The sequence below is a fragment of the Chinchilla lanigera genome, unplaced genomic scaffold (genome assembly GCF_000276665.1).
Source record: "Chinchilla lanigera isolate Chin_1 unplaced genomic scaffold, ChiLan1.0 scaffold00055, whole genome shotgun sequence".
Classification (NCBI taxonomy): domain Eukaryota; kingdom Metazoa; phylum Chordata; class Mammalia; order Rodentia; family Chinchillidae; genus Chinchilla; species Chinchilla lanigera.
In genome coordinates this window covers 5,930,726-5,943,947 of record NW_004955456.1, presented here as the reverse complement: position 1 = coordinate 5,943,947, position 13,222 = coordinate 5,930,726, and the positions used below count along the sequence as shown (strand labels likewise).

Sequence of the window (13,222 nt, the reverse complement as noted above, 5' to 3'; positions counted from 1 at the left end):
CTGTGCCCACCCCGCCCCACCCCAGCTCCGCCCTGCCTTGCAGACAGTCTGTATTTCGAACTTCCGTCACGCCCAGCTGTCCGTCCTGGGTACCGGGTGTGGTAGGTCCTCTTTGTCCTCATCCGTAACTGCTCACTTGCTCCTGTCTCCCCACAGACACCGCCAGGCTCCTCCTCCTCAGCGAAGGTCAGGCCCTTGTGCTCCTTCCCCTGGGTGATGGGGCGACCTAGTCACACCTGCCAGTGGCTCGGGGGTAAGAGAGGAAATGAATCCACACTGTGGATCTGGTGACAGATGTGCTGAGAACCCAGGTTACCTTGGGCATCAGTTCTCCTCTGTCGCCAGAAGGACTCCACCTTCAGGCCTGTCTGCTCATCTGTGAGGAGGTGGTAGGGATTAAACCGCATCCCGAATGTAGCAGTCTGCAGATTGTATGTGGGATGAACCAGTTAACCCCAGCGGCCAACCTGACTGGATCGGCTGGCTGGTGGACTGGTCCCCTCCCATCCTAGCTGAGTGTTTGTGAGGGGGCGGGGCTGTGTGGAGGCGCTCACGGGGTGAAGGCTCTCTGCTCCCTGCCTGCCATGAACTGAGCAGCTTTGCTCCCCGTGCCCTTTGTCGTGATGCTTCCGCCTTGGAACCAACTGCCATGGACTGAATGCCCCGAAAACATGAGTCAAATGAACCATTTCCTCCTTTCAGTTGTGGACCCGAAGCACTTTGTCCTGAAAATGGGAGAGCTGGCTGACACAGGGGATGAACCACACAGGGAACTTCCTTCTTGTTACAGCTGATTCTTAGCACCCAGACTCCCATGGCCTTAGGCTCTCCCTCCCTTCTCCCCTGACCCCATCTTTCAGCTTGCAGTCACTTACACGCCCATCCTTTGTGCCCTGGCTGCTTCGGCTGCGCTCTTGCACAACCCACAACCGGGAGCTCAGGGCACAGAGCCATGTATGGTGATTCTGCACGGGCCTATGACGGGGCGCTGGGCATCTCTAGCTGGCATCAGCACGCCGGGTAGGGTCTCCTCCCTCCAGGCAGGATTTCATTTCTTCCAGTGCAGTTTGCGTCTAAAATGTCCCCCAGAGCCTCCTGCGTGTGGAAGGTGACGGACCACGGGGCGCTGGGCTGGTCAGTGGATTCATCACGGGGGAGTTCCGGCTGACCGTGCTGTTAGGAGGTGGCTTGTCCCAGCCACAGGCAGGTGGCTAGGACCCTCCCTGTCCATCTGTGGCACAAGGTGAACGGGGCTGCCCCGCTGCAACTCAGTCCTCGCTGGTGGAGACACTGCCCAGTTACTGCCGTTCCCTGGGCTCTGCGCGATGCGTGTAGCATGTTCTCTAGAGAAGTGATGTAGGCCCTCGCCCATCCTCAGGAACCCAGGCCACCGGCCACCTGTCCACGGAGGACCAAGGGCAGACCCTCCGGGAAAGAACACTTCACATCCGCCTCTCTTCGTCCCTAGCGTGCAGTCCAGGGAGGACAGCAGCACACACGGGGAGCTCCAGGGTCAGATCAGAGATCGCACAGGCGCATGGCCCTGAGATGCAGCAGCAGGCCACTCACGCGGGCACGTGTGTGCTGGAGAGCTTGGGGATCTTTCCTAGCTTCACCGTGAGCAGGCAGGAGGCTTCCCTCTGAAGCATGTCTGGAACTTGTTTCATGTAGGACATCTTAGAAAGGTGTGTATAGCCGGGGATATAGCTCAGCAGCTTAAGTGCCTGCCTGGCAAGCGTAAGGTTCTGAATTCGATCCCTGGTACCAAAAAAAAAAAGACAGAAAAGTGTACATATTAAATAAACTGATAAAGTGACCAGGTGTAGAATGGTGCATGCTAAGCTTTGCTCTGGGATAATGACCCCTGCTCAGACCTCTCCTCCGCAGCCCAGGACAGGGCAGCAGCACCACATCCAGGCAAGTGCACCCCTTCCTGAGGGGACCCAGTGAGAGAAGTTTTGGGGATCAGGCTCTGGCCCGTCTCCCCAGCACAGGCTCTGCCCTGTCCCGGCTCAGTGACCTCTCCTCTGCTGGCTGTGACTCCTGATCCTGTTGGATGCTCGGGGCTCTCTCCCCAGGAAAGCCTTGGAAAGATCAATAACTGAAAAAGGAAGCATCTGATAAAAGCTGTCATTGACAATTAGCTCCAAAAGAGCAGAGCTGAGAAACTACAGAAAGCACGAGAAACTCAGAACTGCGCCGTGGACGGCCTGCTCGGGAGGTGATCACTGACTGGGTGAGCATATGCATGGCTGTGCATGTGCGTGTTTTGATGACTGCATGCTCTGGTTGAACAAGTTTGGGTTGCATAAATGTTGGAGTGTATTATATGTGTACTTGTGTGGTGCCAGTGTATGTGAGGGCATCATGTGTGTGTGTGCAAGTGTGGATATGAGTGTGTGTTTGCATTTGTGTGTTACTGTGTATGTGAAAGCGTGTGCATGTCTGTCGATATCTGTGCTTAGGAATGGGTGGGCAGATGCATGCGTGTGAATGTGGATGGGTAAGTGTGGGTATGTGAGGGGGAAAGTGCATATATTTATGTAATTGTGTGAGTTGTGTGTGGGTGTGCACACACATTCACACACCTGTGTAGCTCACAGCAGACAACTTTTGCAATCAGGGTGACTGTCATTTATCTGACGTGCCCATTTCAAAAACAAATGATATTTCTTGGTTGTTTGTTACACGTTATTTCATGCACCCTCTGCCAGCTAAATCTAGAAGACCAAATATCATTCTGTCTGGTCATTCTAATATACCACAGAATGTGAGACTCCAAAGAAAGTCTAGAATATACTCAGCCCAATGCGGAAAACTGTCTGGGGCAGCTCCATCCCAGAACATCACCAATGAACTACTTAATCAGCTAGTTACCAAGCCAGCAAATGGTATTTCTATATCCCCACCAGCACACACACACACACACACACACACACACACACACACACACAGAGTGAGCTAGTCAGAGCTTGGATCCTAAGCACCAGTGACCCCATCTTCACTGGAACACTGACCTCAGCTCTCTGTCCTCCAATGCCTTCCTTGGTAGCCAAGGGCTCCATTTTTCTAGGAGAAAAGCGTTTCTTTTTAAACGGCCACCAACCTAAGCTTTCATTTGAGAGACCCCAAAGAATCATCAGGGGTCCAAACTCCGGAAGAGCCTGAGCAGGGGAGGCGGGTCTCTAAGACACAAATGTTAGTGAGGGCACCGGACGCTGCCCTGCCAAGCTAGGTGCCCCGCTGTCCCCGTGCCCACCAGAAAACATAAGAGAAACCCTTGACTGCCCGAGAGAAGGAATTCAGCCGCCAAAACTCTGGCTCTCCCACAAGCAAGCTGCCTGTGGGCACCCAGGATGCAGGGGACAGGGTGTTCCTTTACCCCCAAACTGAACGTGGAGCTCAGGCAGAGAGTGGCGGGCACTAGGTTGGGCCTGGAAACCTGCGCACCGACAGACTCTCTCACATCCCAGGATGTGGGCACCCCTGAGCGCCGCCATCGCCCTGGGCCCAGGTTTCTGACCCTTGGAGATAAGAATCGCTAACCCCGAGGCCTGGAGGGCTCTCTTGTATGGGATCACACGGGTAAAGGTGAATTCCAGGACCAAAGTCAGGCAAACACCAAATTAGAACAAGGAGACATTCTACAAAGGAAAAAATAAAACCGCTGAAAACACATACTAATAAAAAAAAAGATCATTTCTGGCAAAAAGCTGACTTACACCCAGAATGATGTGAATCCCCTTGAGGTCTTCGTAGGAAAGAGAACCAGATGCTGGAAGCGTTGGTGATGGTATGGATCTTGGCAGAGAGGAGGAATCTAACAGCTAAATAAAGATGCAAACTGCCCAACGTGGCCACAGCCCTTGCTGAGAGAACCCCAAGTCATCCTGCTGCCTGTGCTGACACACACGAGTGCACACCTATGCACACGCACACACACACACACCAAAGTCGTCCCAATAACACGTCGCAAGAAGCATTCAGCATAGCAGACTGGGTGTAACACTTTTGCTTAAAATCAGCAATGCTTTGTGTTTCTGCATCTGAGTGCTCTCGTGAAGTGCAACATATTCACTGCTCAGACACGAAATCCTGCGAGCTGTGAATTTGCATTCTGTGTCCTCGTCAGCAGCTTAGCCCAGGCAGTCAGGAGTCTGGGAACATCCGGGGTCTGATGTGGTTAAAGTGTCTCCACTCCTAAGGAAGAAGGTGCAGACAGTCAAGTTGAGTCAGAAACATTCAGTTCCTTGGTACTCTTGGCCCGGGCATTTCAAAGAGGAGTGAGGTGACAGTTTATATTTGGACTTTGTATTCTAAATGTCTGCTCACTATGTGTCTCCCATTAAAGGTGGACGTTACTGGCATCCCTGGCCTTTCCTCGGTGGTTATGAAAGCCGAAGAGGTTGAGCAAGCAGACGAGAAGACAAGAAAGTAGAGGAGAGCGGACGGTGTCATCCACATCATTCCAAGGTCAAGACTGCCCCAGGCTCATGGGTCTAAAGAAGCATGCAAAGCCAGTGTGGTGGAGCACACCTGGAATCCCAACACTCTGGGAGGCTGAGGCAGGAGGAATCCAAGTTTGAGCATAGCCTGGGCAATTTAGCACTGAGAGAAACTCTGTCTCATAATAATAATAATAATAATAATAATAATAATAATAAATTTAAATAAGTGGCCGGGGATGTAACTGTGCGAAGGCCCAAGCTTCAGTTCTCAGTACCTCAAAGAAGGAGGAAGAGGGGAAGATGAGGAAGAGGAGGAGGAGCAGGAAACTGAGAAAAAGGAAGAGCTGAAAAGGGCAGAGAGAGCTGGAGATTTAGCTCAGCGGCACAGTGCCTGCCTGGCAAGCACAAGGTTGTGAGTTTGATTCCCAGTACCAGAAAAAAAACCAAACACCAGAAAAAAAAAAAAGAAAAAGAAAAGGGCAGAGAAGGGGAAGCAGGGTTCGTATGGGGCACCCAGGAGCACCCACGTGCAGAGAGGACCCCTGGGTCTCCTGCTCGCCTCCCAGGCCGTGCAATGGAGCCTGCAGCATGGCCAGGGCCTGCCTGTCCTCCCTTCCCTTGGGAGCCAAAGGCTCCCTCCCTCTCTCCACCTCCAACTTCAGGATCTATGCAGAGGACCAGCGCCAGGACCAACCATGCAGACCGTTCCTCTTTCCCACTGAACGGTCTGCACAACCCCATGTAGCCCGCATTCCCAGGTGCACCGGAGTTCCCGGGCTCCGGGCCTTGGCGAGGAGGCTCTGGTCCCCCAGGCTCGGCAGGTGCCTCCAGCGCCGCTGCTCCAAACTCCCTGCCTGGATCCACACCAGGAGTGGGCCCTCGCAGTGTGGCCACGGCTGCGCAATGGAGTCCCTGGGGGATTTCACAGAACAGGGACATCTCTGCCACATGTGGTGATTCCACCTGACCTGAGGTGGCGCAGCTGGGGAACTGGCACAGGGATGTAAAAGCTGCCCGGGTTATTCCAACAAGAGAAGAGAATGAAGCTTGCTGGTCTCCAGCGTCCCCGGTGTCCTGTCCTTGGCACCCAGCCGGACACCAGGACTCCATGCTGCTGGTTTGGCCCATGCCCCTCCCTGTGCATGGACACCGGCACAAGTGCAGATGGAGATACAGCGTGAAGGCGCGGACATAGATGCTGATGCAGATACACGTACTTATGACACCGTCCTCACTGGCCAAAGTCCTCCCCTTCCCGCAGTGTCCACAAAGACGTTGAGCCAGCCCATGCCATCGTCCTGGCTCCAACCTTGCATTTCCACCTGCCCTTTGAGATTCATCTCAGACGCCAAGGCGGCAGGGTCTCCGGTATTATTGGAGCTGAACTAGATCTTTTCCACCTAACGCTTCTGTGCGGTTCTCCTAGAGCTCATCTCAGGGAGCCTCATTCTGCCGAGATAACTGAGACCATGAGCTTTCCCGAACAGAAACCAAGTCTCAGACACTATGTCCCTGCATACAAGACCGCTGTTACCAAACTAAAGTTCAACAATTGTTTGTTAATAAGTGAACACATTAGAGTGATCTACGTCTACATGTGTGCATGAAAATCTAAAACAATGGTAAAGAAGGATGTAAAGATTCAATCAACACCTCCCTTCTGCCCCCTCCCCCGCCATTCACAGGGTCCTGCTGCAGCCACCGGACAAAAGGCACTCTCTGATCACTGTCATGGTCCTCCTGGTCACATGCCTTCTGTCCAAGAGACAGCTGTGCCCACGGACACAAAGCACGTGGGAAGGAAGACACTGTACTTCTGGAGCAGAGCCGGGTACGGGAAGATTCTCGAGAGAACTGGCTTCTTTGTTGGACCCTAGCGCTTCTGACGTGGGGGTTCGTGTATGCGCTACAACGTAAGGACTACACATTTCAGAGCACTATTAAATCAGTTCCAGAAAACCCATGCAGTCGCATTTAAAATGGGATCGAGCTTTCAATATTACTTCAAGCTGTTCGTGGGAAACGCATTGTTCATCCCATTTCAACATGCTGTGTTCCTGTTTGTATGTTAAACTAAAGTTGTTTCCCCCTCCCAAACCCTCATCAGCAAATCACTAAATTTCAAAATATGCTTTGTGTAAAATATGCTGACAACCATGGTATAATTTGATGTAATAATTAAAGGGCATGAAACAAAAATAGCATCTCAAAATTATTTATAGTAAATGTCAGCACATAGCCTGTTCCTTTGATAGGTGGCCAATAGCTGGACTTGAAAAACTGACTCTCATGAGAGCTTCTTTTTAATAATTTAAGAATCGGAGATTTATAATTAGCTCACTGACTAGATGAACACAACATTCTAAAAACAGAGCGAGCCCAGCGGAGCAGGATGGGGCAGAAGTGGCCTCACATTGCCCAGGGGCAGTGGGGTAAAGTGGCCCGGCTCTTCTGGGAGCTGGGTGGCCATGGTACAAAGGATGCCACCATGTGGCCCAGCGAATGACTTCCGGAGCTGGACTGTAAGACGTGCAAAGTGTGGGGAGCGGAAATGGCGACAGGGTGTGCTCAGAGCTGTGTCTCCAGCCTTTTTAGGGGCTCGGGGGAACTTGAACTGAACCAGTACTGAAAGGACTGCACTCCCAGTCCTTTCCTAATTTCTTTTTGAGGCTGGGTCTCCCTAAGTCACTTAAGTCGCCAAAGCTAGGTTTGAGCTTGTGATCCTCCTACCTCAGCCTCCCAGAGTGCTGGGATTGGCTGCCATGTCCAGCTAGAGGGTCTTCCATGTATGAATGGTCCCATGAGGTGGCCAACCCTGCATGAGGGTAGACACAGGGTGGGCTTGGAAGACATCCAGCAGACCTTGGAGAAGGGAGACTGTCAAGCCCAACATGGTACCCAGGGTCTCCAAATCCAGCCACCCCCCATGTTTTTGGCAATGGGGACAGGTTTCCTGGAAGGCAATTTTCCCACAAAAGGAATTTTCCCACAAAGGGAATGGGGCTTGGGATAATTTAAGCCCATCACACTTATTACTTGTTTTCTTTCTATTATTATTACACTAGATTCTCAAAAGCAGTGTGTGGGTAACCCACATTCCTCACAGCGCAGTTCTCTGGAGGGCCCATGTCCCTCCAAGGATCTAACGACAGGAGGCGAAGCCAGCGTGTGATGCTAGGATGGGGGTGCTGGACATGCAGCGGAGGGTGCTGGGCACCCACTGCAGACCTCCCACTATGCAGTTTGGATCCTACTTGGCCCTGGTTGGTACCAGTCTGTGGCTGGGGGATGAGACCCCATCCTAGTCAAAAAAGAGGCAGCAGGTGGGGCTGGTGAGAGACTGGAGGAGACAGGAGACCACAAGGTCCTCAGAGGACACAGAGGCCAAAATCCCAGAGGCTGTGTCCATCTAAGCAGCTCGTTCATTGCAAGAATATAAGTGGGATCTGGGCCAGGACGGATGCCTGGAGAGCCAGGGTAGCGCAAAGGACCAGGGTCCAAAGAGCTCTGTGAGCTTTTGCCCCAGCCTGGAGCCCAGTATGTGCACAGCAGGCCCCCCCACAGACTGCTGGGGACAGCACTGGCCCCTGTTCCCAAACGACCCTTCAGGACTTTCTTCCCAGCATGGCTTTTGTCAGGTTCTGTGCTGGGAGATTCCTGGGGAAAGAAAACAGTGTGCATGTCTAGCAGTGAAAGGTCACACGTGCCTGGGTATGTAACCTGGAGCAGAGATGCATTCCACCGTGGTCCAGGTGATAGGTGAAGCTTTACATGACTGTGAGCTGTATTTTAAGAAATATTTTGTAGTAACAGTCATCTTTGGTGTCCATGGAGACTGGTTCCAGGACACCCTCAGATACCAAGTCTGCAGGGACCCACATCCTTTATGTAAAATAAAGGTCACATATTTGCATATAACCTGTGCATATCTTCTGCATATTTCAAATCCTCCGTAGATTACTTACGAAACTCAGTACTGTGCCCATACTATAAATAGCGGTTATAAGGTAATGTTCAGGAAATGATGACAAGATTTGGATGTGTTCATTACAGATACAGGTGTTTTTCGGAATATTTTCAATTCAGGCTTGGTTGAAGCAGTAGTCACAGACGCCACTGCTGTGGAGGAGGCCTCCTGTATATAGACTAAAGTTACATTTGCAGATATGTAAATATAAACAATTATGCCCAAAAAACCTCATGCTCAGAATAAAGTTCACTAACAAACGGTCTTATTTACAAGGTATTAATGAGTTACTGCTAGAGTAAATCATTGTGGGGTTTTTTGTTTCTTCTGTTTTGTTGTTGTTGTTGTTGTTATTCTGGTACTGGAGACTCAACCCAGGCGCTTTGCACTCAGCTACATCACCAGACCTGTTCATTGTATATTTTGAGACAGGGTCTCCCTAAGTTGCCCAGGCTGGGGTGGAACTTGTGATCCCCTGCCTCAGCCTATCAAAACGCTGGGGTTACAGGTCCAGCGAAGTAGTCATCTATTAATTGCTCTTTTCTCGGGCAAAACAATAAGCAAACAGCATTAAAAAGAATCGGATAAAGAAGGTCCTCCTAGGGGTGCACCAGCACTTGGGTCCTACGCTGCCTCCTGCTCCATGCTGGTCTCGAAAATTCCATGATCATTCATTCAAGGAATGGCCAGAGGAAGATGAAAATTCTACCAAAGCTTCAGCTAAACACACTTTGAAGCCGTGTCACTCTGAGAGGCGGGTCAGTCTTCCTAGCACTTTAATTTTATTCAAATAGTGGGCAGAACGGTGTCTTTCTCTTCTATCTTGAAATAGAACGTGCAAACAGAAAAGAACCACCATGGAATATCTCCTCTCTCTCTGTTGTGTGTATTTGGACCCAGAGGCCTCTCCCAGCACTGTCCTGGTGATTAGTCCTGATTTCCAAAGAGAACAGTGACTTCTAGTGCCATGGCTGTGTTGCTGATTTTTGAGCTTTTTGCCCAAAGAATCAGTATGTGTTCTTTTGCAGTGGCTGCCTTTTTCAAAATCATGTGAGGTCCAATTGTATGAAAGAATGGAAGTTACTCCTTGGGTCTCCCCTGGGTGAGCAGGTGGGGCTGAGATAACCAGCATTGCTATGAACATGGCAACAGCATCACACATACATTTCTGCTGCTTGCATATCTGTGTTTGGAATTGCTGGCCCACATGGTATGCAAATACCCTTCTTAGAAGGTATCCTCAGGCAGTTTTCCGAAATATTTGTACTAATTCACACTCTTCATTTTACTAGTTAAAGCTAGATCTGCAGCGCATCTGAAATTCATTTTTGTGGAGGATAGGAACAAAGTTTCATCCCTGCTTTTCCGTGTAAATATTGAATGGCATCTAATTGTTTAAGAACCATTCTTTTCTCTGCTGTCTTATGGGATCACTGTGTTCTGAGGTGTAATCAGTATGTGCAGTGAATGTTAATTTTTTAAAAATTATTACAGTAAAAGACACATTGCCGTGAGTCCCACTGAAAATCCTCCCCCTCGCTTCGAATGCACTCATCCCGTTGTTCTTGTCACTTTCTGCACCAGCTCTGGAGTCCTCTTTTGTGAGGGTCTTTAGTTGTGCTGCTGTAGCTACTTTGATGTCCTGAAACCTTTCCCTTTCAAGGTTGTTTTGACTCTGAGGAAGAGCCAGAAATTGCATGGTGGATGAAGACGCGGTATCATGTTTTTATGAGCTGCCTTTCCATTGGATGGCACTCTGCAATGTCACTCACTGTATTTGTAATCACCACTCATAAAGACACTCTTTAAGTTTTGAAATAATTTCAAATTTATTTTAAAATTGCAAGAATTGCACTGAGAAATATAGTATTTCCTTTCCTCTAGTTTAACCAGTTTTCAATATTTTTAGTTTCAACCTTCTTTCCTTCTCTTTATAGATGCATATTTTTTCCTAATGGTATTCATTATTTCCCTCAATGTATTAATCCCTCAATATTTCCTAAGAGGAAAGTATTTTCTACATGATTATAATAGTGTTTACACATACAGGAAGTTTGTCACGGACATAAAATTCTAACTAATACACAGTGAACGTTCTAGTGTCGTGCACTTTCCTGGGATTCAGTCTAGAATGCAGTATCTCCTCTCTCTATCATGTGCATTTGGTCTTTTTAAATATGGGTTATTTCTTTGACATAACAGTGGCATTTTGAACAAGGCAGATAGTATGTTTCACCTAACATTTCTCTACTTCACTTACATACTGTATTCTCACATTCCACACCAGACGTCCCATCATGCCATCCGGTCTCAGGACACCATGCCTGAGGTCACATGATGTCCATCTGCTCTTAGTCAGTTTTGAACCCTGGTCAAGGGATTGTCTGGATCTCTGCTCTACAGTTACAAAGTTTCCCCCTGAAATTTCAGAGAAATTCGTGGAAAGATTTCTTCTAATCAAATTCTCCCAAAGAATGAGCACACACTGGTGATGTGTTCTGAACCAACTGCGTTATAATCATGGTGTCCTTGCTCCAACTCCAGACACTCTCCATATTTATCTCCTCATGCTCTACCTTCCCACTCTATACACTAATCAGTGCATCATCTGCCTCTCTGTCCTTCCATGTATCACCAGTAATTTCATGCGGTCCTATTTTATTTGATAGAGTGTAATGCTTTATTATTCTTATTTTTGTGGTGCTCACATTGCTCTAGATTTGACTAAGGGGAACTCCTTTAAACTGGCTCTGGTGGCTTCTCCACACACTGTCATCACACTTTGAGGCATACAAAATATTCCAGGCTCATCTTATAACTTCCTTTCCCTACTCTTGGAATCACCCACTTCTCCAAGAAGGCCCGGCTTCCTTTCTAAGGAAAATTTAGTGTCTCTTAATACTAGGATCAAGACTCTAGGAGCACCAGTGCTTCTGGGGTGTCATTGTTTCTTGACACCTTGAACAGACAGAACTAAGAATTATATATATACATTTTCTAGTACCTCCAAATACTATGCACCTCCCTGTTCACTATGGTATTTGTTTGTTTGCTTTCCGTATCTGTAACTGAGAATCCTCACACTCAACAACATTAATTCTTAACTCTTCACCCTAATCTACACTAAATAATTTCAGGATTGTATACACAGATTTCTGCAAAATACGATCTATGAATTATTGTGCTAGACTTGATTACAGTTTGCTTTCCAAAGACTGCAGTTTTTTTATTTGTTTGTTTGGGATGGTTTGGGTTGTTTTTGTTTTTGTTTTTGTTTTTGTTTTTGAACCAGGAATCAAACTCGGGACCTTGCGTTTGCCAGGCAGATGCTTGTGCCGCTCAACTGTATCCCTGGCCCAGACTACAGTTTTACAATCAAACAACCAGGTTCAAGTCACCTACATTTGATTTTTCTCCTTCACCTGATGACGAAATAGCACTGCATTCATCATATCCTATTTGCATCCAATTTTGGGGTTCTTTTCTTATGACTGTTAATGTTAGTTTTTGACTGTGCAAAATATTAATATATTTCTGACACTCAAAACTCTTAAGCCATTCCCATAAAATTAACTCTGTCCTCTGGCTCTGCAATACCAGGCCTTCAGTAACCAATTTCATTGTTTTCTGGATTTTGCTTACAGTGTTTATTTTTTGAGTTTGTTTGGTTTTTTTTTATCAAAATTGGCAGATAAATGCATATTTTTCTTTCCTCTTCATTCTTCACCATGGATGGTACACCATATACACTTTTTGACATTTTTCCCATTCAATTAGCAGTACTTCTTAGAAACCACTCCAAAGATTTTTTTCAGCCTCTCGGAAAAGAACTATATGATTTTTTTTTTTCTTGGACACAGTAGCAAAGTAAGTAGTGTTTGAATTCTTGAATTAAAGTATAAAACTTTGTCTTGGAGTATTCCTTTTAAGTCTAAGGGGAAACTTGGTAATATTTTTATTGGTATTGCATCAAACTTGTGAAATAACAGGAAACTGTCACTACATATTTTAATATCAGAAAAGTACAAGGTTGTCTCTAATTTTTGAGTTTACTTTTGTCTGTTTTGGGAGTGTTTCTCAATTTCCTTCATATAGGTATTGAACATTTTCATTTTAGTTCTGAATATTTTTAATCTATTGGTTTAAATGACTTTAGAATGACTTTTTTGTTTAGTAGTTTTTATTAAAAGTTGGTATTGATTTCTGTCATAGATTTTCAGCCTCTCAGAAGAGAACTATATGATTTTTCTTAGACATGTTCATTTCTAAAGTGAATGGTAGTAAAAGATTTTCTAACATTGAGCCATTCTTGAATTAAAGTATAAAACTTGGTCTTGCAGTATTCTTAATTTTGTCTTCATATGGTGCTGGAATCTGTTTGCTAATATTTTATTTAAGTTTTTTACATTATTTAAAATTTATGTCGGTTTGCAAGTTTATTTTTTATGTTTTTTTAATGAGGTCTAAGAAACATTGCTATACTTGCTTTATAAAAGAATAAGTTTTTTTTAAATTTATCTCTAGAAGTTTGATAGAATTCTCTGGTGAGCCTGATGGTTTTAGGTAAATATTTCTTGACAACTTATTCTGTTTCTTGCTGTGGAACTAAACTTGTTTAATTACTGTTGGGATTGATTTCAGTAAACCACTGTTTCCAAACAGTATCCATTTTATTAAGATTGTCAGTTGTAACTGACATAGACACCAACAGTTTGGTAATGTGGCTCCTTGTGATTTTTTAATATTTTCTAGGAAATTTCCCTCTCCTTCTCCCTCTCTCTCTCTCTCTCTCTCTCTCTCTCTCTCT

The 13,222-nt window shown here is 46.8% G+C and overlaps 1 long non-coding RNA gene across 2 annotated transcripts in view; it reads right to left on the bottom strand.

Moving 5' to 3' along the window:
• Positions 1 to 33: 33 nt before the first annotated feature.
• LOC106149903 overlaps positions 34 to 13,222 on the bottom strand; it is a 49,528-nt gene continuing 36,339 nt past the window's right edge. For both annotated transcript variants that reach the window (XR_001236372.1, XR_001236371.1), the window contains 2 exons: positions 3,723 to 4,200; positions 34 to 1,758 (listed from right to left, as the gene is read on the bottom strand). This is a non-coding gene — a long non-coding RNA (uncharacterized LOC106149903). The remainder of the gene's footprint in view (positions 1,759 to 3,722; positions 4,201 to 13,222) is intronic.